Here is a 23,628-nt window from a genome sequence, read left to right as displayed (position 1 = left end):
TCTATAAGAGAGCACAACACAGACAGTTTTATATATAAAAAACAATGACTAGAAAATCTTTGATTTTTTTTGATTTTTTTTTTTATGAGAAATGCTTTATTTATTCCATGTGACGTTTCGGTATATAATATGCCTTCCTCGGATATGCAAATGACAAAAAATAAAAAATAATGTTGTCACATCGGAGATTGCATTACAAATAAGGATATGAATAATGTATATATGCTGTCATACGTTGTTTGAAAGATGTATAAAACGTATACTAATGCACACACGCACACACGCACACTCAAATATGCATATTGCATAGGCTTACATGCACACACATGCAAATGCGCATGCGCATGTTGACATATTCATGTATAAAAATTGTATATTACGAGGTATGTGTTGTACATTTAATTGTACACATTGTATAGTCAAGCGTGCACATAAACCCATCTATATCTTGAAATGATTGTATTATGAATTGCAGTTTGAGGATGAGAAGAAGAAAAAGCAAATAAAAAAAATTGAAGAAGTAAAAAAGGTAAAATGAAGATAAAATAAATAAAAATGAAAAGGAAGAAAATAGAAGAAAAGGAAAAGAAAAAAGAGAGAAAAAACGAAGAATGAAGAAGAAAAGAAAAACAAGCGAAAAGGCAATGAAGAAAAAATGAAAAAAAAGAAAAAAGAAAAAAAAAAAGAAGGAAATGCAGAAGAAACAAGGCCAATAGCCATTAGTCGCATGCTCTCGTGTAATGAATGAATGCGTGAATGTAGGATTGACATGAAATTCTTAAAGATAAACTAAAATGACCGAAAAATGGGCTGAAATGACTTAAATAAATAAAAAGTAAATGACTTAGAATGACTTTAATGAACTTAAGGATTAATTGAATGACCTTAAGAATGACTTGAATGCTTAAAAAATAACTGGAATCCTTCAAAAACAACTTGAATGATCTGGAGAATGACTTGAATGGCTTTAAGACTGACTGGTTGTAAAGTGGGTGATCATTTTACATTAAATTAATAGAGAAAAGTGATCCCCCCCACTTTATATCACAAAGTTACAAACACAAGTACAGCATGTAGTAAGAACAGATACTACACTTTGATCTTGGCCAAAAGGCCAAGAAAAGGGTATTTATTTGCTCCCCCACCGAGCAAATTAGGCACAAAGCCGATTTTTAATGTGAGGAGTGAACAGGAAATGGGGACCAACTCCCCGGGGAGTAGGGGAGCTGGATAGTGACAAGGTCTTATATGTGGGGTCGCCTCCACATATGGTGTTTGCTTGTAGTATCTGCCGGAACAGATACTACACTTTGAGATATTAAATCCTTTATTCATGTTAAAAATACATTGAAAATCAACAATGAACAAAAAACTTAGGCACAAGGCCAACTCAAAAGGGGGTATTGTGGGGGCCGTTGGTCATCCTTGTCACTCCAGAACTAAACAAAATCAAAAGTTTCTCCCAGCTAGTATCTTCTTTCACCATAATACCGCATTTACCCTTTCATTTTGGGAGACGACCTACTTAACTCCCAATTTTTAAAACATTTTTTTATTGACTTGTAAAAACAAAAAAGATAACAATAAAATGGTACAATAATTCATTTGTGTCGAGGGCGGGGGGAGGGAAAGAAAAAACAAAAGGTGATTAGTAGGACCCTCCCAACCCCGTCTAGTTGATAGACTGCCCGTTCCACTAGGTTTGTAAAAGGAACCTCGCTTCTGTGGGTCAGTCTCTAAGTGAGGATGCCCTCTAGATGCGGGTGAATGGAGAAAAGATCTTGCCCAAAAGGCCAAGAAAAGTTTAAAAAGCTAAGAACAGCATCTTTTAACAACAGACCTTTGATCTTAACTAAAAAGGCTAAGCACAAAAGTGTTACGGACAGACCGACCGACAGACCGACCGACGGACCAACGGAGTGAGTTGTAGAGTTGCTTGCATGCGACTAAAAAAATAGAAAACAAAGACAAAGATAACAGGAAAATAAAAAGACTTTGACCAAGATAGATATCAAGACAGTTCCTCACCCTCCCTATACTCCAGACCTTGATCCCTGTGACTTTTGTTTATTCCCTGAGAAAAACCTTAGAAGCTGTCGTTATGAGACATGTGAGGATATGAAAGCGGCTGTGATGAGGGTCATTGACACACTCACATGAGGACTTTCATGGGGATTTCCAGCAGGTGTTGGAATGATACGACGTGCATTGCAGCTGGAGGAGATTACTTCGAATGGGGACTAGAGTTAAAAGACGGTTAGAATCTAAAAACAGATCTCTCGGTTGGAATGAATGAGATAGCGGGCGAATCCCCATTCCCACCTGGAACAAAATAAGACAATAAAAAAAATGAAGAAGAAAAAAGGAAAATGGAGATAAAAGAAAAAGGAGAATAAAAAAGAAAAAGAGAAGTAAAAAGAAAAATAAAGAAAAGAAAAATAAGAGGAAAAGGAAATGAATAAAAAACTAAAAAAAGAAAATGAAAAAGAAAAAGAAAATGAAAGTGGAGAAAAAAGAATAAAAGGGGAAAATAAGGAAGAAAAAAGAAATATGTAGAAAACAAAGACAAAAAAAAACAGAAAAATGAAGAAAAAAAGAACGAAGGAAAATGAAGAAAAGAAAAATAAGAGGAAACGAAAATAAATAAGAAAGAAAAAAAGAAAACGGAAAAGAAAGTGAAGAAAAAAGAAACTGAAGAAGAATAAAATGGAAATGAAGAAAAGGAAAATAAAAGAAAAAAGGAAAATGAAGAAAAAAGAAAAATGAAAAAAAAAGAAAATGAAAGACAAATGAAAAAACGAAAATAAAAGAAAAAAGGAAAATGAAGAAAAAAAAATGAAAAAAAAGAAAATGAAAGAAAAATGAAAAAACGAAAATAAGAAGAAAAAAGGAAAATGAAGAAAAAAGAAAAATGAAAAAAAAAAAATGAAAGAAAAATGAAAAAACGAAAATAAGAAGAAAAAAGTAAAATGAAGAAAAAAGAAAAATGAAAAAAATAGAAAATGAAAGAAAAATGAAAAAACGAAAATAAAAGAAAAAAGTAAAATGAAGAAAAAAGAAAAATGAAAAAAATAGAAAATGAAAGAAAAATGAAAAAACGAAAATAAAAGAAAAAAGGAAAAATGAAGAAAAAAGAAAAATGAAAAAAAAGAAAATGAAAGAAAAATGAAAAAAAACGAAAATAAAAGAAAAAAGGAAAATGAAGAAAAAAGGAAAATGAAAAAAAAAGAAAATGAAAGACAAATGAAAAAACGAAAATAAAAGAAAAAAGGAAAATGAAGAAAAAAGAAAAATGAAAAAAAAAGAAAATGAAAGAAAAATGAAAAAACGAAAATAAAAGAAAAAAGTAAAATGAAGAAAAAAGAAAAATGAAAAAAAAAGAAAATGAAAGAAAAATGAAAAAACGAAAATAAAAGAAAAAAGTAAAATGAAGAAAAAAGGAAAACGGAGAAAAAAAGAAAATGGAGGAAAAAAAGAAAATGGAGGAAAAAAAAAGGAAAAAAAAAAGAAAAATGAAGAAAACAAAGAAAATGAAAATAGAAACTAAATAGCACTAGGAAAAAAGAAAAGGAGAACAAGAAAAAAGACAGAGGGAAAAATGCGAAAGATAAAAAGAGAAAGAATTAGAATTCTAAGCGTCACTTAACTATCAAAGACAAACAAATCATTTTTAGAATAAAGTTTGAAAGATCAAAGAATACAAAGGTGTTTTATGATAAGATTTACACAAATTACAACCAACTTCCTCCTCTCTTATAACATCCCCCCCGCCTCTAAAACACGAAAAACCAACCAATGAAAATCATTAAAAATCAATACAAAAAACGAAATCCTATTTTTGATGAAACATTTTTGTGTTTCTCACTAAAATACACTTGCATTCTAATTCAATCGGCAAAACTCTCCACCCCTCTCCTACACGAAACTTTTTTATACCTTCTATATTTCTACAGCCTTTCTCTCTATCGCCGTATTTCCATGTGAAGTACTCGACTGAGCTCCAGTCTAAAAATATTAACAGCAAGTCTACACAAAATTCTCCATATCTTCTTCAATTCTACAATCTCTTTCTCACATATGAGATATTACTAGTCTTTTGTCTGCTCTATCGGGAGTGCTGAACTGAAATCCAATTTCTGCCCCCCTCCACCGTTTATAAAACATCCACAGCAAGGACTTGTCCTAATATCACTATTGCAAAGAAACTTTCCCTTTTTCAAAATGACCATAACATCAAACAGAATTTCTATGAACAGAGTTTCTTTCCAAAAACTTCCCATCTCTGGAACAAATTACCAAGAAACTGCTTTCCTTTGAGCTACAACATGATCGTCTTCAAATCTAATATCAACAAATACTTGTCATAAACTGTCTTCATAAGTAATAAAATATTGTTCATTCCATTCATTGTTTCCAATCCTCTCATAATATTCTTCGAATCCTCATGATATTCAATGTTTTTTCTTTTTTTACTTAAAGAAAAAATTGAGCGTTTATTTTTGTAAAAATATTTTTTTTTATTTTATCGGCTGAATGTTGTGACTGAATTTATTTTTGTAGTTTACGTGCCGAAATTGAACGGTTGTCTGTCGTCATAGTTTGCTTGAATGATGTGCTTAAAGTGCACGAATAGAGAAGCAGCAGGAGCAGCCCCTGGTTCTATCTGTTCTCACCGGAAATGGTAAGGGGAAAAACATATATAAACAAAGGCTGAAGAGAATTCGATATTTTCGGCCATAAATTGGCCTCTTTTTATTGGATTTGAAACCGACGGTACCGATGTTTTCTGACCGTCTGTAAAATTTTAAGATAAATATTATGCTCTTATATTGAAATTTTCTTTGTAATCAAGCACTTTGCTGGTGTTCCTCCCCACAAACACCACAGTGTGTGTGTTTATATATATATATATATATAGGCACTGTATGTTCCGCACAGAAATTTCCAGGTTGGTATCTGGGGGTACATTAATTCACTGGGAGAGATGCACCCCCAATCTTCATTAAGACATGCATATAGGAGAAGGAAACTCAGATGTAAAAACCTGCGGTCTACTGTATACTCTGTCCTGTGGCAGTCATCTGCACCGACAAACGTTAGCAGTTATGCAAAAAAGTGTGGTTTGTTCTACACAAAGCCTTCACCACTATAAACAAATCATCTGTGAGAATTTCTGAGCAAATTAGTTGTTGTGACGGAACGTCATACATCGAAATTGACAGGAGAGTCCATTATATATATATAATTGAATAATAATAATTCTTTCATACCTACAGACATTAGTGTTTCATGCTCATGTAATCAACAGAACAGTATAGGATGACAATTCCTGCCGGTGGGGAGATTCGAACCCAGCCACGAAGCCACCTTTTGACTCCATTTGCTAAACTTCTACCTCCAGGCCACCAAACAATTGCCAAAAAATGAAGGGAATTTAGAACTAATAAACGCTCAATTTCAGTGCGTACATTAGACAATCCATAGAGACACATACATACACACCCATAAAGTTGAGTTTTTCATCGCACTGACATTGATATTAAAAGCCTACTTTTCTATTTCCAAAAACGATTTTCTTAATATACTTAGTCAAAGATATGCGAGCGGCTTCATGAAGGTTAACTAATTTACATATATCAGCAGCCAAATAGCATAACGGTTAAAAGTACTGATTGTCAGCTAGTGTTAAGTGTTGAGCCTTTTCGAAGATGGCGGCAGTAGCACCAGTCGTGTTAAGATAGAGACTGATAACATGCTGACTGGAATCCAAAATTCAATATTTTTATAATGAGGTCGGAGGCTTCTCATTGGTTGATTGTCCTAATGCATAGTTATAAATAAGATCGTGCAAATTCTGGGAGTTATATCCTACATATTTAGCAAAAACATTTTAATGCCTAGGCAGTCGAGTTTCAATTCTGGCTTGAGGTAGTTGCTAGTCTAGCTGCACTGAAGAGTTGGTATACAGTCTGTCTGTGGATGACTAATATACGTATACTATTAGATAAAAGTCACTGTGTTTGTGAGTGTAAGTTCCTTCCTCATAGGTTCTGAAACGGCTGAGTCTATCTTTTGCAAATTTCACACAAAGCTAATTTATATGTCTGGCAGTGTTCTTAGATATGTTTTGTACAGAAATTTATCCGATAAGTACCGAAAATCGCAAAAAATCCGATCTCAAAAATAGTCTTTCTCTCTTATAGATAAAAAGAATTTTATAGGGGAATATTTTACGTTACACAAACCAAGGGAGATAATAAAATCTCAGCAAATAATATCTTCTTAAAAAAAAACAGATTTATTATCATCTGGAGATATAGCTGAGTGGTAGAACATTCGATTACAGATCAAACCCTGTTCAAGCCCGAGTGTGCTTCACCATTTTATTTTCATTTTTTCTTATTAATGAATTCAATTTATGATAAAAGAATGCGTTTCATTTAAAATCGCTGCAAATTATTTCTTTGTTAGGCATAATTTAAAACTAAACATTAATCAGAAGCGACTTTTCCAAGGCATTCACCGTCAAGCCTAATTATCAGCTGACGTGATATTGTAAACAAACACAGATGGAAATTTATGAACGACATTATCATTATTATTTTTTTATTTTTATTTTTTGCGAATTAGTCCACCAGACAAATTATTCCCCGTATTATATAATATTCAATAGAGGATTAATTCTATAATGATACATAGCAATCTTCATAAATTAAAATATCATGTTACAGCGTATTGTACAACTGGGCAGCACCGGGCGTCCAGTTGGTGTATATATATATATATATATATATATATATATATATATATATATGTATATATACTAGCAAAAGTACCCGTCGTTGACTGGATTTAAAAACAGCCTACAGAAAATGAACTCTGATTTTTGAAAGTATGATAGATTATGAAAAGGAAGGGTTGTAAAGAGATAGCTTCGAATTTGGGGGTATCAAAACCGAAGCAAAATATGATGAAAGTAAAAATAAAATAGATAAACCCCATAATTTATTATACCATACCTGTTCACACTAAAACACTTATCACAATATTCTGTGGTTTCACATTAAAAAACCTTGTTAAACTTTGTGACATATTTCCATTCTATGGCGGGCAGGTGTGAACGCAGACCCAACTTTTTATTATACCATCCCTAAAGTTAAAACATACTTATTCAAAGTATTTTTATGCACATCTATATCAAAAACACTTGTAAACGTTTTTTTTTAATTTTTAAATTTTTTATTTCAATACTTTGTGGACCAGGTGCGAACGCAGACCCCACAATTTTAATGAACTACGGTTCTGCCAGATCAAACATACCCATTCCTGTGTCTCAATACATCTATCATTATATGTAATCAGTTTTGTAATCAGTTTTTTAAAATAGTCAACCATATAGGAGCCTATTCGTGATCACACACACACACACACACACACACACACACACACACACAGCTTTATATATATATATATATATATATATATATATATATATATATATAACCATTAACGTGATCACTAATACAGTGGAATGTGCATAATCTTCTGATTATTATTTTTCTAAAAAAAAATCCAGATTATATTGCGATTATTTTTCTAATCTAAATAATCTAATGATTTAAAATTTAAATGAATTCCTCTAAACCCATCGATTTATTTTAAAATCCGGAAAATTATAGAGAAAAAAAATGGATTGCAATGAAAAGATTTTTTAAAAAAATAATGGTCATAAAAAGTATTTGAACAATTACTACAATGATTTCCTGTTTTTAGAACACATTAGTCTGGAACTGCTTCCCTATATATTACAAGAACTAAAAAACTAAGACAATCAAATTTTATGATGAATTGATTTGATCGGCCATGTTGAATAAATAAGAGGGAGACAACTCAACTCGAATTATTGAGATCAAAATCGGCCTTATTATGAATACATTTAATATTAAAAGCATAAACGTTTTACGCTTTTAATATTAATCCACCTCTTTCGATACCGTTTGTAAATCAATTTGCATTATCAGAACAACCCTTGATTTCTTATTCGTAGCAGCCATTGGTCTTCACTAAAATTTTAGTAGCAATAAGCCTTCCAAAGGTTCCAGTCCTCTTTGCACTCATCCAGTGGAGGTCTGATTAGTGCTTTCTTTCCTCGGTCTTTCATCCTCCTTTACCCTTCGACTGTTTGGTGCAGTGTCAGTATAATTATTATTATTATTATTATTATAAATGTACACTCTCCGTAAAAATAACTGATAAACTGCTTCCACTATGTTTACACTGATATTCGCATAAAATAACGTTTCAATCAATAATTAAGAAAAGAAGAAAACGTCTCAAACTGTAAAGTTTAAACAAAAAAAGGAAAAATATATCAATCAGTATAGAAAGAAAAAACGAAAAAAGAAAAAAAGGAAAGTGTCTCGTTATAGAAATAGTAGTGGATTTCTTTACAAACTTATTTCAGACGGCAAGGGTTGCCTAAATGGCTATTTGCTTCTTCATTCCCTTAAACACTTGAAATGGTTTCGTTCAACACGGCTTTACTCGAGTGATGGGAGGTAGGTGTAGTGTAATTAAGTGTTATAGGAGAAATAACAAAAATGCTCAATTACTTTGTAAGAATATATATATCTATAATTTAAATCTCACCTGTCTGTTTAAATGTATGTATGTATGCATGTACGTATGCTATGTCAGGCCATGTCATGTGCTATTGGTACCATGTAACCCAGTACTACCTGCCTCATGGTCGGGTCACCGGTGACTAAACTGGTTCCCCCACCAGACTTGTTTGGTGAGGAGGGCGGCTAGTCTCCCTGAAGGATTAAAAACAAGACCTTCTAAAGGGCGAATGAACTCTTTTTCTGGGTCAACGGCCAACTAGCACCGTGTATATTTGTGTGTGTGTATATGTGTGTTGGGGTGGAGAGGGCTCCCGTAAGTCGTGGTGAAGGCAACCTTTCTAGGAGAAGCAAATCTCTGATTTAAAAAACCATAAAGCGGAAGACCATTACCCTCATTAAGCTGGTCTGCAGTTTAATTTGTTGCTGGCTATCTTGCTCTTGCTTGTTGCTGGATCTCAACATTTTGAACCGAGAGAGAGACTTAGCTGTCGTACAAAGCTAAAACTCTGTAACATCATCTTTGTATAGATACTCCCTCAGGCATTTGGGCTCACGGATTTTAAATGTCTGAGGGAGTGGCACTCGTGTGACAAGACGTTGCAATCATCACGTATGTATGTATCTATGTATGTATGTATGTCTGCCTTAAACTTTCGACAGAGGCGACGCATTTTCACAAGATGGCATCGTTTTGAACTCCACTCTTCGGACGACAAATATAAAAAAATTGGCTAAAAACATTAATTCCTTCACCCTCAACTGAGCACTTTTTTACAGGGAGGGGTCACTTTTTTCGCCGATATTTTCGAAAGTCATCCCCTCTTTTCGATTGACTAGCCTTAATTTAAATCTTCGTCACTTCCGGTTTGGTGATGGGTGCAACAGCAAAGACATCACGTTTTTTTTTTTTTTCACATTCTTTTCCTCCTTGCGATACGGGTTCGATCCTTCTTGCCTGCCTGCTACAACTTTTATTTACTTATTTATTTTTTTGCTCAATACACACCTCCAAACACCCGAGCAATGCTGGGCACCCAGACCAGTATATATATATATATATATATATATATATATATATATATATATATATATATATATATATAAGAGGTGGATGTAGTTTGCGTGAAGCATTGTATAGTATGTATTTAAATACAATGTGTAGAAGGCGGTACAATGCAGAGATAACGAATAGACACAAGCTGAAGCAGGTGAGAAAGTTTTATTAATACAACTTATAAATACATGTGTACATATTCATACATTTCTTATACACATCATATTTATATTTGCACAGTGGTCACCTGGCAAAATCGTTCTGGTGGTATACCCGTGTTATATAAATTCATTTACAACAGCATATTTGAACCAAAGATAAACTATTATAAAATAAAATAAAAATAAAGAAATTAGAAATAAAAATAAAGAAATGAATTTAAAAAAAAAAAACCCTAACCATATTAAATTAAAATACTATCTAAAAGTTCCGGGCAATTGTTTGCCACGATACTGTTACTGTTTACAACAGCACGTTTGAACCAAAGTCAAATAAATATCTGACGAAGAAATCTTTCTCGAAATATTATATAACACGGATATACCACCAGACCGACTTTCCCAGGTAACCACGATGCAAATATAAATATGTGTATAAGAAATGTATGAATATGTACACATGTATTTATAAGTTGTATTAATAAAACTTTCTCACCTGCTTCAGCTTGTGTCTTTTCGTTACCTCTGCATTGTACCGCCTTCTACACATTCTATTTAACTATATATATATATATATATATATATATATATATATATATATATATATATATATATACAGAGGGTCCGTAAAGTTACTATACAGTCTTACAAGTTACTAAACCTGTAAAAAAAATAAATATTAACTATTAATACAAATATAATACAATAAAAGAATAAGACTGTATAGTAACTTTACGGACACCCTGTATATATATATATATATATATATATATATATATATATATATATATATATATATATATATTTATATATATATATATATTTATATATATATATATATTTATATATATATATTTATATATATATATATAAATATATATATATTTATATATATATATATATATATATATATATATATTTATATATATATATATTTATATATTTATATATATATATTTATATATTTATATATATATATATATATATATTTATATATATATATATATATACATATATATATATATATATATATATATATATATATATACATATATATATATATATATATATATATATATATATATAAGAATCGGGTTAGGTTTGGTATCCTTTTGGATACGTTTCTAGTGCTTCCATAAAAGCAAAGTTATCGAGAGAATGTATAAGCTACATTGAAATAAAAAAAAAACTAACATATAATAATAAGTATTAGTCTTTAGTATGAAGCAAAGAATTATTATTATTATTAATAGATGATGCTTACTATATTTACTTACTATCTTTATTTATATATATATATATATATATATATATATATATAAATGCGTGTGTACATAAGTGCAAGTATCGTTTCTTGAGAAACCTCAAAACTTGATAATACGAGGTAAAAATCAACACGAAATATGAGCTTAAATCTTTCATCTGATGCATAATTAAATTGTGCCAACGAATCTTGAAATTTATCTACCTTTATTGTCCTATGAACTTTGTTGTATGCCTCTTTCAGTTTCCGTTTTTTATTCTTATGAGTTTTGTTCGTAGATTTTAAGATAAATCTCATGTTATCAGTAACAATATATATATATATATATATATATATATATATATATATATATATATATATATATATATATATAAACGGCTATATGTTTGTGTCTGTTCCCATATTTTCAAACTTTATTTCCTTCAAAACTAAAAGTCGCAGAGCGGCGCTAGGGGTCTCAAATGATTGAATATTTTTTACGGGCTGTTCTTTTATGGGTCTTTAGCCGGTTAAAATAGTTTTTTGTGTCTCGGAGTGTTTTTAGACCGGCTTTGTATTGGAATGTCTCCAACAGTACCGAAACTTGAAAAAATCTGATTAAAGGAGGCACAGTCCGATTTTGACGAAAGTTAACACCCTTGTACAACCTAACATCACAAGTGCATTTGAGAAATTTTAGCACACAAGCAGAAGGCCCCAGCATATAAAACCAGCAGCAGTTTCTTTGATTAGATAATGTTGCATCTGAAATGAATGTTACTGTTTAAAGCACAATTGAAGCATAATCCTTGACTTTTGCATTTTAAACTTTAATTCAAGTAATTATATATAAAAAAGGTTTAGCAAATGGAGTCAAAAGGTGGCTTTGTGGCTGGATTGAAACTCCCGACCAGCAGGAATTGTCATCCTGTACTGTTGATTGCATGAGCATGAAACGCAAATGTCTGTAGGTATATTAGAATTATGATTATTTAATTATATATATATATATATATATATATATATATATATATATATATATATATATATATATAGAGAGAGAGAGAGAGAGAGAGAGAAAATAAAAAGGAATACTATTTCCATCATTTTCATATATATATATATATATATATATATATATATATATATATATATATATATATATATATATATATATATATATATATATAATGGACTCTCCTGTCAATTTCGATGTATGAGCTTCCGCCACAACAACTAAGTTGCTAGGAAATTCCCACAGATGATTTGTTTATAGTGGTGTAGGCTTTGTGTAGAACCAACCACACTTTTTGGCATTACTGCTAACCTTTGTCAGTGAAGATGACTGCCACAGGAAAGAGTATACAATAGACCGCAGGTTTTTACATCAGAGTTTCCTTCTCCTAGATGCATGTCTTAACGAAGACTGGAGATGCATCTCTCCCAGTTAATTAATGCACTCCCAGATACCAACCTGGAAATTTCTACGACTCGATGCAGTACATACAGTGCCTATATATATATACTAGCAAAAGTACCTGCCGTTGACTGAGTTCAAAAACAGCCTACAGAAAATGAACTCTGATTTATGAAAGTATGATAGGTTATTAAAAGGAAGGGATGTAAAGAGATAGCTTCGAATTTGGGGGTATCAAAACCAAAGCAAAATATGATGAAAGTAAAAATAAAATAGATAAACCCCATAATTTATTATACCATACCTGTTCACACTAAAACACTTATCACAATATTCTGTGGATCTATATTAAAAAAAAAACCTTGTTAAACTTTGTGACATATTTCCATTCTGTGGAGGTCAGACGCGAACGAACACCCCATAATTTTATTATACCATATTTCTTCAAACTGAAACATAATTATCAAAGTATACTTACGCAGATAGATATGAAAAGTCTTTATTAAAGTTTGTGCATATATCCATTCTATGGAGGCAAGGTGCGAATGCAGACCACAACATTTTATTATACCATCACTATTTAACATATTTATCAAAGTATTATTATGTACATCTATATCAAAAGCACTTGTAAAGGTTTTTTTTTTCATTTTTAAATTTTTTATTTCAATACTTTGTGGACCAGGTGCGAACGCAGACCCCATAATTTTAATGAATCATCATTATGCCAGATCAAACATACCCATTCTTGTGTCTCGATACATCTTCTATCATTATATGTAATCAGTTTTCTATAATAGTAAACCATATAGGAGCTTACCCGTGACCAGACACACACCCACAGACGTTCTTAACACACACACACACACACACACACACACACACACTGTGTGGTGTATATAGGGAAGAATTCCAGGAAAGTGCTCGATTATAAAGAAAATTTCAATATAAGAGCATAATATTTATTTTAAAATTTTACAGACGGTCAGAAAACATCGGTACCGTCGGTTTAAAATCCAATATAAAGAGGCCAATTTATGGCCGAAAATATCGAATTCTCTTCAGCCTTTGTTTATATATGTTTTCCCCCTTGCCATTTCCGGTGAGAACAGATAGAACCAGGGGCTGCTCCTGCTGCTGCTCTATTCGTGCACTTTAACACATCATTCAAGCAAACTATGACGACAGACAACCGTTCAATTTCGGCACGTAAACTACAAAAATAAATTCAGTCACAACATTCAGCCGATAAAACCCCAAAAAATATTTTTACAAAAATAAACGCTCAATTTTTCTTTAAGCCAAAAAAAAAAAAAAAAACATTGAATACCATGAGGATTCGAAGAATATTATGAGAGAATTGGAAACAATGAATGGAATGAACAATATTTTATTACTTATGAAAACAGTTTATGACAAGTATTTGTTGGCATTAGATTTGAAGACGATCATGTTGTAGCTCACAGGAAAGCAGTTTCTTGGTAATTTGTTCCATAGATGGGAAGTTTTTGGAAAGAAACTCTGTTCATAGAAATTCTGTTTGATGTTATGGTCATTTTGAAAAAGGGAAAGTTTCTTTGCGATATTGGTATTAGGATAAGTCCTTGCTGTGGATGTTTTATAAACGGTGGGGGAGGGACTGGAGATTGGAGTTTAGTCCAGCACTTCCGATAGAGCAGAGAAAGACTAGTAATGTCTCATATGTGAACAAGAGATTGTAAAGATGGAGAAGATATGAAGAAGTTTAATGTAAACTTGTTGTTAATATTTTCAGATTGGAGCTCAGTCGAGCACGCACTTCACATGGAAATATGGCGATAGAGAGAAGGGCTGTAGAAATGGAGAAGGTATAAAAAAGTTTTGTGTAGGAAAGGGTGGAGAGTTAAGTCTAAAGCCACGCATCGTTTTGCCGATTGGTTGGTTGGTTGTTTTTGTTTTACGGCATATCAACCCTTTTCGGGTTATTTAATGCCGAATCCAAAGATTTTAAAGAAAAATTTTTTGATAGAATATATTTGTTGTTTTCAAGTCGGTGTCTACTTAACCCATAGTTGGAACCCTAACAGGTACTACTACTCCGGGTCAGAATGAACCTGGGAGCAATGGTAATTAAAGGGTGGCTCCACACTCCTCAAAGCCCGCAAGCTGGGGCCCTCACCACTGGATATAGTTTAAGGTCATATCCAGGACCTGTTTTGTCGATTGGATTAGAATGCAAGCGTGTTTTAGTGAGAAACACAAAAATGTTTCATCAAAAATAGGATTTCGTTTTTTGTATTGATTTGTAATGATTTTCATTGGTTGGTTTTTCGTGTTTTAGAGGCGGAGGGGGGGGGAATGTTGTAAGAGAGGAGGAAGTTGGTTGTAATTTGTGTAAATCTTATCATAAAACACCTTTGTATTCTTTGAAATTTCAAAAAAATCGGCTCAGTCCTTTTGGAGTCCACAGTAAACGAACTCGCACAGACGGACATATAATTTTTTTTCATTCATTATATATATATATATATATATATATATATATATATATAGAGAGAGAGAGAGAGAGAGAGAGAGAGAGAGAGAGAGAGAATAAATGACAAAAATTTATATTCCAAAATACATGATGTTGACAATTTAGTATTTTATTCCTTTACATTAATTGATCCTTATAGTTCTTGACAGTATCTGTTTCGTAGCAACAGACACTGTCAAGAACTATAAGGATCAATTGATGTAAAGGAATAAAGTATAAAAATTGTCAACATCATGTATTTTGGAATATAAATTTTTGTCATTTATTCTATATATTGCTCTGTATTCACATTGGGCTTCTTATGTAAGGATTGATATAATTTAATAAGAAAAATATATTTCTACAGATATATATATATATATTAAATAGACATTCCGATGAGTTATTTACGGGCGTCGCCTCCATGGTCGAGTGGGAGAACTGCCGACTGTCAACACGACGGTTCTAGGTTCAATCCTTGGCTTGGGAGAGATGCTAGTCTAGCGGCACTTATGAGTTGTGATACAACGAAACAGGACTGTATGTTGATGACTAATATATATATATATATATATATATATATGTCCCCAAACCTCTGGCTTTGATGAAGGGGAGACTAAAACTTGTAGCTATGGTTTCAAATGATCTGAAATAACAGCAAAGGAAGACTTGATTCCAAATATTTCTCATAAGTTATATCTCTCCTCTTTTTGGAAATAGGGTACGATTATGAATATCTCCAGTATCAAATAAGCCTTATACACTGTGAAATTTACGTTATGTATGAAAACCAAAGAGGGAAGATATAACATATGAGAAACGTTTGGAATCAAGTCTCCTCTTGCTATTATTTCAGATCATTTGAAACCATAGCAGCAAGTTTTAGTCTCCCCGCTATCAAGGCCAGAAGTTTTGGGGAAATATAAAATATTTTGTAATTCATATGCAAAACTAGGAAAACAAATGATTATGATTGAAATATTGGTAAAAGCTTAACCATATTACTTTTCATGCTTGCATTTTTCTATTGTAATCCATGATTTTACCAGGCTTCCAAGAAATTCACTTGTTCTTTGTTTAATTTCAGTCTTATTTTTTCCCCTATAAACATAACATACACATATGTAAAACAATTGTACGGCACTCGTCTGCTTTCAATAAAATCCCCCCCAATAATCTCCCTTACATTCTTTCATTCTCTCTGTTTCACTTGTTACTTCTCTTTTCGCGAGAGCGGTGAATTAGTAGCACCAGTAGTCACTGAAGCAACATGGTTGCTATGGAAACTAGTCATAAAAACATTACTCACCTCCTTACGTTTTTTTACGATTTTGAACACCAGTAAATTCATCATGACTTTTGTTTTACTGAACGAAAATTGAACATTTTTTTTTTCACAATATAGCTGAGAAGGTGATCTATAAACTGTCATAATTGTTTGAAATTTGGTCGAAAAATAAGCGAACAGTGAAGCTTTAAAGCAGTTCTTAATAACTAAAACTGCCACTTAATCATATATTCCCACACGGTAGTGTTTGATTGGTTGGTTGGTTGTTTTTGTTTAAGGCATATCAACCCTTTTCAGGTTATTTAATGCCGAATCCAAAGATTTTGAAGAAATACTTTTTAATAGAATATATTTGTTGTTTTCAAGTCGGTTTCTATTTAACCCATAGTTGGGACCCTAACAGGTACTATCACTCTGGGTCAGAGTGGACCTGGGAGCAATGGCAATTAAAGGGTGTCTCCATACTCCCCAAAGCCCGCAAGCGCATAAGCCTGAAGAGTCCTAGAGTGGATGAAACGCGGAATATTCAGTGTAGCTTAATCGCCAAATATCTTTTATAAATTACTATATATAAATATACATATATATATATGTGTGTGTGTGTGTGTGTGTGCGTTAGTATTTTCATGGTTACTAAAGAAACCCTGAAAGTTAATGATAAAACCAGTACAAAATCTGCGCAAAATACAAGCGTGAATGTTTTATCCGATATTTTTTTTTGTCATAATTAAATTGTACAGAATCTTTTCTTTACAAACAAGTCTAGAGATTTTCTGCTTGGTTCATCCTACAAACTTTGTTGTTTGCTCCGCCTGCAACCCCCAAGTGCATGAATAGTTTTCAAATGAATCTAATTAGAAAGCGATGGGGGGGGGGGGGTGACGACGGTCAGAGTACAAGTGAAAGGGAGGAAAAACGCACTTCCTTGGTTTTAATAAACAATATCCAGGGAAGCTGGGCATTGGTGCGCACGTGTGTGTATGCGCACGTCTGTCATTGTTGTACGGATGTGTGTGTGTGTGTGTGTGTGTGTGTGTGTGTGTGTGTGTGTGTGTGTGTTTAGCTTTGCTTGTTTTAGCCTTTTGTTTCACAGAAATGAATGTGTATTGAATTAACAGAAGGAGATCGTTACCATGTTTATACACATATATTTTTTATTACTAAAGTGTATTTATATGTGTTTGTTTTGTATAAACACACGTCTGCCTTACACGTACGCATTCACACAAGTGGTTATAATTTATTTATAAGTGTGCATGTGTTTAAACAGCATTGTGTACACATTTATTGGGCTTATATGTGAAAGAAAAATAGACGTGCGTAAGCTATAGTGTGTAGCTTTATTGCACACGTATGTGTATACACGATTCGTTCACCTTCATTTGCGGCCACATTTAGTGGCTTTTATGTGTCGAAACAAAGAGCTGTTGTGTATGCAAAACCTGATTAGATTAAGAAAATATAAGATGCATAATTTTGCCCTACGTACTTGCATACATATGCAATTTTTTTGTGCATTCTTTATCTCTCCGTTTTGTGGCTGTGCGTCAAATCAACATCGTATATGGATTTATCACAATGGTACACATAACAGAAATGAACTTGCTGGTAGCCCGGCGTTGCCCGGTTGTACAATACACTTAAACATGATATTTTTATTTATGCAGATTGTGTATGTATTACTGAATATGATAAATTTTTACGATGTGCCCCAGCATATTATAAACACCTCAACCTCCCTATGTTAAGAACGGCTTTTGGAATAACCCCCCCCAACCTCCCAATGTTAAGAACGGTTCTTAACATGGGGAGGTTGGGGTGTTTATTATATGCTGGAGCACATTGTAAATATTTATCTTGAATATTATATATGAGGAGGAATAATTTGCCTGGTGGACTAATTTGTAAAAAAAAATAAAAATAAATAAAAATATAAAAATTAATAACGATAATATCGTGCATCAAATTCCGTCTGTGTTTGTTTACAATATCACATGAGCTGATATTTGGGCTTGATGATGAATGTCCTGGAAAAGTCACTTCTGATTAATGTTTAGTTTTAAAATATACAAACAAAGAAATTATTTGCAGCGATTTTAAATGGTACCTCTTCTTTTATCATGAATTGAACTCAGTAATAAGAAAAAATTAAAATAGTATGATACACTTGGGCTTGAACAGGAGATCATTCGATCTGTAATCGAAGGCTCTACCACTCAGCTATCTCCAGATGCTAACAAATCTGTTTTGTTTAAAGAAGCGATGATTTACTGAAATTTTATTATCTCCCTTGGCCAATGCCTTGTAAAATATTCCCTTGTAAAAACTCTTTAAGATAGAAAAGACTATTTTTAAGATCGAATTTTTTCGATTTTCTATATTTATCGGATGGATTTCTGTACACTCTAATTAGCTTTGTGTGAAATTTGCAAGAGATAGGCTCAGCCGTTTCGGAACCTATGAGGAACTCTCTCTCTCTCTCTCTCTCTCTCTCTCTCACACACACACACACACACACACACACACACACAAAGTGACTTTTATACAATAGCTGAGATTGGTGCAAAATCTGGGAATTACACACGGGAAGCGTTCCAAAAGTAATGTTTTCTGTTTTCTTCCTCTCAAACGGATCAGAGTGGATTGCAAAATGCATTGTTATCATGACTGAACTCATGCATTCATGGCCTGAAAGTTTTAATCTCTCTGTTGCAGATATTGATGGAGTGAGACTAAGAAAGCAAATCCTGTCATTTATGTGTGTCAGAAGCAGAGATGCTTCATTGAATTCCTGGCAAAAGTGTATTGAGAATGGATGTGACTATGTAGAAAAATAAATTCTGGAGCACAAAAGGTCACTCATTTTAATAGTATAACTCCTGTTTTTGGAGCTCTTCAACATTTTTCAGTTAAAAAATAGGAGGCTTTACTTTTGGAACGACGCTCGTATGTGTTGAAATAAAGAAGAATTGTGTATGCGAATCTTGATTAACTTCAGAGAATACAGGGTGGAATGATAAAATTGTCACCTTAAAGAAAACAACATTACAGCTTTATTTTAAAACTTTTATTAAAAAAATCAATTCAGGTAACTTGATTATGTAGTAGAGCTGACATCTATTTAATGTAGCTGCCTTCAGCCTCAATCATCGCTTCAATATGGGTTCAGAACTGGGAGGATGCCTTTTCCAGAAGCATTGGTGGGAGCTCGGCGAATGCTTGGCAGATAGTGGCGATCAGGCTGGATTTGGTGTTGTGGGAGGTCATGTTGGTGATGTTCTCGATGTATGACCAAACGAAGTAGTCCAGCAGGTTCAGGTCGGGGGAGGAGGGCAGCCAATGAAAGAAGAGTACAAAGTCATAGCACTCCTTCTGAAGCCAAACCCAAGTTTTTTTGGACTTGTGGGCTAGCACCGAGTCCTGCTGCTACACCCAGAGTCTGCCAGCGGCCACCTGATTGCACCAAGGGAATCACTACACTCTTCAACACATCCAGGTACACTTTGGTGTTGACTTTCAAGCCAACTTCAACGACGTGAAGTGACATGACTCATTTAAAACCACACGAAAAGACTATAACCGTGGCCAGAAACTTTGTTTTCATCACTCTGGGCATGTGTTAATCCTGCGATGCATTTTGAGGGTGCTGGCAATGGTCCTGTTGTCATAACTAGGATTGATAAAGAGCATGAGTTGTACAGCGGCGTATCTCCAATCTTGCTCGTTCTATTGCTCTTGGGATTTGTACACAACTGGCCAACTAGTAGATGGTTTGCAACCAAAAAAGAAAACCGGTTTTCATCAAACGGAAATGGAATCATGTCGTCTTTTTCTAGGACGACAATTCTATCGTTCCACCCTGTATTTGCATATATATGCAATTTTTTTTTTATTTCTATACTGTCTACGTTTTGTGGTCGTGGGTCAAAACAACAACATGTATGCATTTATCAGACTGCATGCATAATAGAAAGTAATTTGTGCAAAAAATCTGGTAATTACATATGAAGAACGTTCCAAAAGTAGTTCCTCCTTTAAAGTTTTGGTGCTCCTACACTATTGGAACGAAATTTTGTAATCGATAAATGGAGTTTTCAGATAAAAAACAATGGTTTCAACTGATTTTTTTTGTCAATTCTAATATTCACTTCCAAACTATGAAGTTGAAATTACCTGAATATTACTGAATTATTAAAAAAAAAAAACCCAACTTTAATCGTGTTAGCAGGTAAAAAATTGCGGCCAGCTTGTTTAAATCGAAACGGAAAATTACCTCCCTTTAGAACTCTCTTGTGTCTTACGATCAGTTTCATCAAATTCTATTTTTTATTTTCTTTAATAAATAATTTTCTACCTTATCGATTTTCGTAACTTTTGGATATAATCATCTTAAAAATATGACGAATACGAAGATACCATTGTTTTCATGTGAAATTCAGTTTTATGATTATCGAAATTTCGTCCCAATAGTGTAGAAGCGCCAAAGTTTTTTTCTTATTCTATGGAGTTTCAATGAATGGCTTATATCCTGAGAGGAGATGTAGTTAGCGCAATAATATTTATAGATATTCTATTAGCTTTGCTAGTTAGCACAAATTTAAATGCTTGTATTTATTGTCATATAATAACTTTATAAAATTATTATATTGTTCAATTGACTACCGTACACTCTTAACCCTTATCCTCGAGTGGTCTCTGGGCCTTGATAAGCGGTGATGCCTATGTAAAAAAAAAAAAAAATAATAACTTTGTTATAAATTTAAAATTTACAAAATCTAATTCCAAATTTGTACTTACGCTATTGCTCTGTTTCGTATATTGAGCTTTTTTTTATCTGGTTGAAATTACCCTATAAATATTCATACTAATATTTATATGGGCTTCAGGTTTACAGAATTATACAATCTGTAATCTGAAATTATTTTTTAATTTTTTTTTCTTGAATATATATAAGAAATGATGGTCTGAATTAAATGTATATATGTACTAGCAGTGCGACCCGACGTTGCCCAGGACTGAATAATGATGAACGAATGTTTCACACTCCCATATTTTTATTTTCATTAAAATCAACGAGATCGTCCATTTTTCAATCAAATCGATTGCCTATAGTTCTAGTTGGGACTCATCACGATGCATCTGGAGGAAACTTCACATGCCTCTCACAGTGACAAAATTCACAATATATTGTAGTCTACATTGCACTGTAGAGAACCTACTGTCGATTTTATGAAATTATTTCTATAAATAATGGTTTGCATTAAAGTTTGAAATGCAAAAGTCAAGTCTCATACATCAATTGTGCTTTAAGCACAAACATTCATTTCGAACGCGCCACTATCATATTAAAGAACCTGCTGTTGATTTTATATGCCTGGTATTACTGCTTGTACGGTGATAATGGGTTGAATTTAAGTTAAAAATGAAAAAGTCAAGTATCATTGTGAATTTGTGCTTTAAACAGAAACATTTACTTTGAACGCGCCCCTGTCATATAAAAGAATATACTGTTGATTTTATATGTCGGGCCTTTCAGCTTGTGTGATAATAAAACCTCTGACATGCACTTGATAGGGTGTGTAAGATGTTAACTTTGGTCAAAATCGCATGTTCTTTCTTTCATCGGATTATTTTGATTATTGATTATCGATATTTATCAAAGACATTTCAATACAAAACCTATCTAAGAACACTGCCAGGCACATAAAGTACCTTCGTGTGAAATTTCATAAAATCGACCGAGCTGTTTTCGAGTCTATAGGGAACAAACTCACAGACACACGGATCCACAAAGTTTCTTTTATATATATATATATAAGATAAAAAATATAAAAATTAAATAAGTTTTTTTTTTATATAGTTTTTAAGGTTAAAAAATATCCCAGACTATAAGAGAAAAGAATTTAAAACTGTAAGTTGAAATTTACAATCAAATTTATTGTTCAACTGAATACTCTAAAAAAGCAATTTACAAAGTCCGTGGAGTTTCAGAGAATGCTATTCTTGATATTTTTCTGATCAGAGGACAGAAAGAAATCAGCAAATTATATTTGTAGCAATGCTAGAATCTGCTGATTATGGCATTAAATGAAGCCGCAATTTATTATAGTCATAAATTGCAAAGCTGTACATCCCCTATAAAAACAACGAGTGAAAAAAAAAAGTACCAGATGTAGAAAAATAATAAAAAATTAACCGGGCATAAAATCGCAGCTTTATAAATTTCAACTTACAGTTTTAATTTCTTTTTCTTATAATAAGCTCTATTCTCTATTGTGTGTACATTGAGCTTTTTTATATGGTTGGAATTAAAATATCTATATATAAATACTGTTATTTATATTAGATTGAAGTTTACCATTGCTTATATCAGGTAAACATTGCATCTCCTTTGATTTCATTATATATATATATATATATATATATATATATATATATATATATATATATATATATATATATATGAGCAAACAGTTAATAAAATATGTTAAAAAACACTTTGAAATGAGTTAAAAACATATTTAATCTGAAAAGGAAACACTAGATAAGTGGATAGTCCTTAATCCGCAGAGTTTTGAAGAAATACTCTCCTTCTCATCAGAGGGTAGGAATTAGCAAAATGCGGGATCGGATTTTGCATGCAGAAGTATTTGATGAAACAACAAGTAAGTCAAAGATCTTACTTGAAAACAAAATAAGTTAAGCAGAGGGAATATGGTAAAGAAAAAGGTGATTACACATGAATGGATAGTCTGGTGGAAGATAAAGAATCCAGTGACGGTAAAATCCAAATGTAAAACTTCAAGAAAGTTAAAAGAATTTCGATTTGTACAAGTAAAATCCAAGGAAATCCCGTGATTGGAAGAAGATGGTCCATAATAATCCAAAGGCAGAAATCCATGGAATAATTCATAAAAATGTGTACAAGGAAAAAAATAATATTAATAAAAGAAAAATAAGATGTGTTTTTCACTCTACTTCCGAGACATAACTATATATAAAAAAGATCTATTTCCTATTTGGTTTTATCGAGCTTTTACATCTGGCTGAGATAATTTTATAAATATTAATTCTTTAATATTCATAATTTACTTTAATTTTACCATCTTGGACCATTTTGGTAAATTCAATTGTAATTTTCATTTTATATATATATATATATATATATATATATATATATATATATATATATATGACAAAAGTCTATATTTCAAATTTCATAATGTTGACCATGTTACAATTTATTTCTTTAATTGCGTTGATATTTACAATACTTGACAGTATCTGTTTCGTAGCACAAAATCATTCATTTAATTATTATATCAATCAAAGAATCTATTTTGTTCTTAA

The 23,628-nt window shown here is 32.3% G+C and overlaps 1 protein-coding gene, 1 long non-coding RNA gene and 1 pseudogene across 2 annotated transcripts in view; 1 reads left to right on the top strand and 2 right to left on the bottom strand.

Annotated features, from left to right (window-relative positions):
- LOC145242651 (protocadherin gamma-A11-like) overlaps positions 1 to 23,628 on the top strand; it is a 275,878-nt gene that overhangs the window by 100,397 nt on the left and 151,853 nt on the right. The window lies entirely within an intron of this gene.
- Positions 1 to 23,628, bottom strand: part of LOC145242658 (uncharacterized) — a 320,876-nt gene that overhangs the window by 176,004 nt on the left and 121,244 nt on the right. The window lies entirely within an intron of this gene.
- Positions 988 to 1,127, bottom strand: LOC145243183 (U2 spliceosomal RNA; annotated as a pseudogene).

This window comes from Euprymna scolopes, chromosome 21 (genome assembly GCF_053919585.1).
Source record: "Euprymna scolopes isolate OS-2025 chromosome 21, ASM5391958v1, whole genome shotgun sequence".
NCBI lineage: Eukaryota > Metazoa > Mollusca > Cephalopoda > Sepiida > Sepiolidae > Euprymna > Euprymna scolopes.
This window is presented reverse-complemented; position numbering and strand designations above follow the sequence as displayed.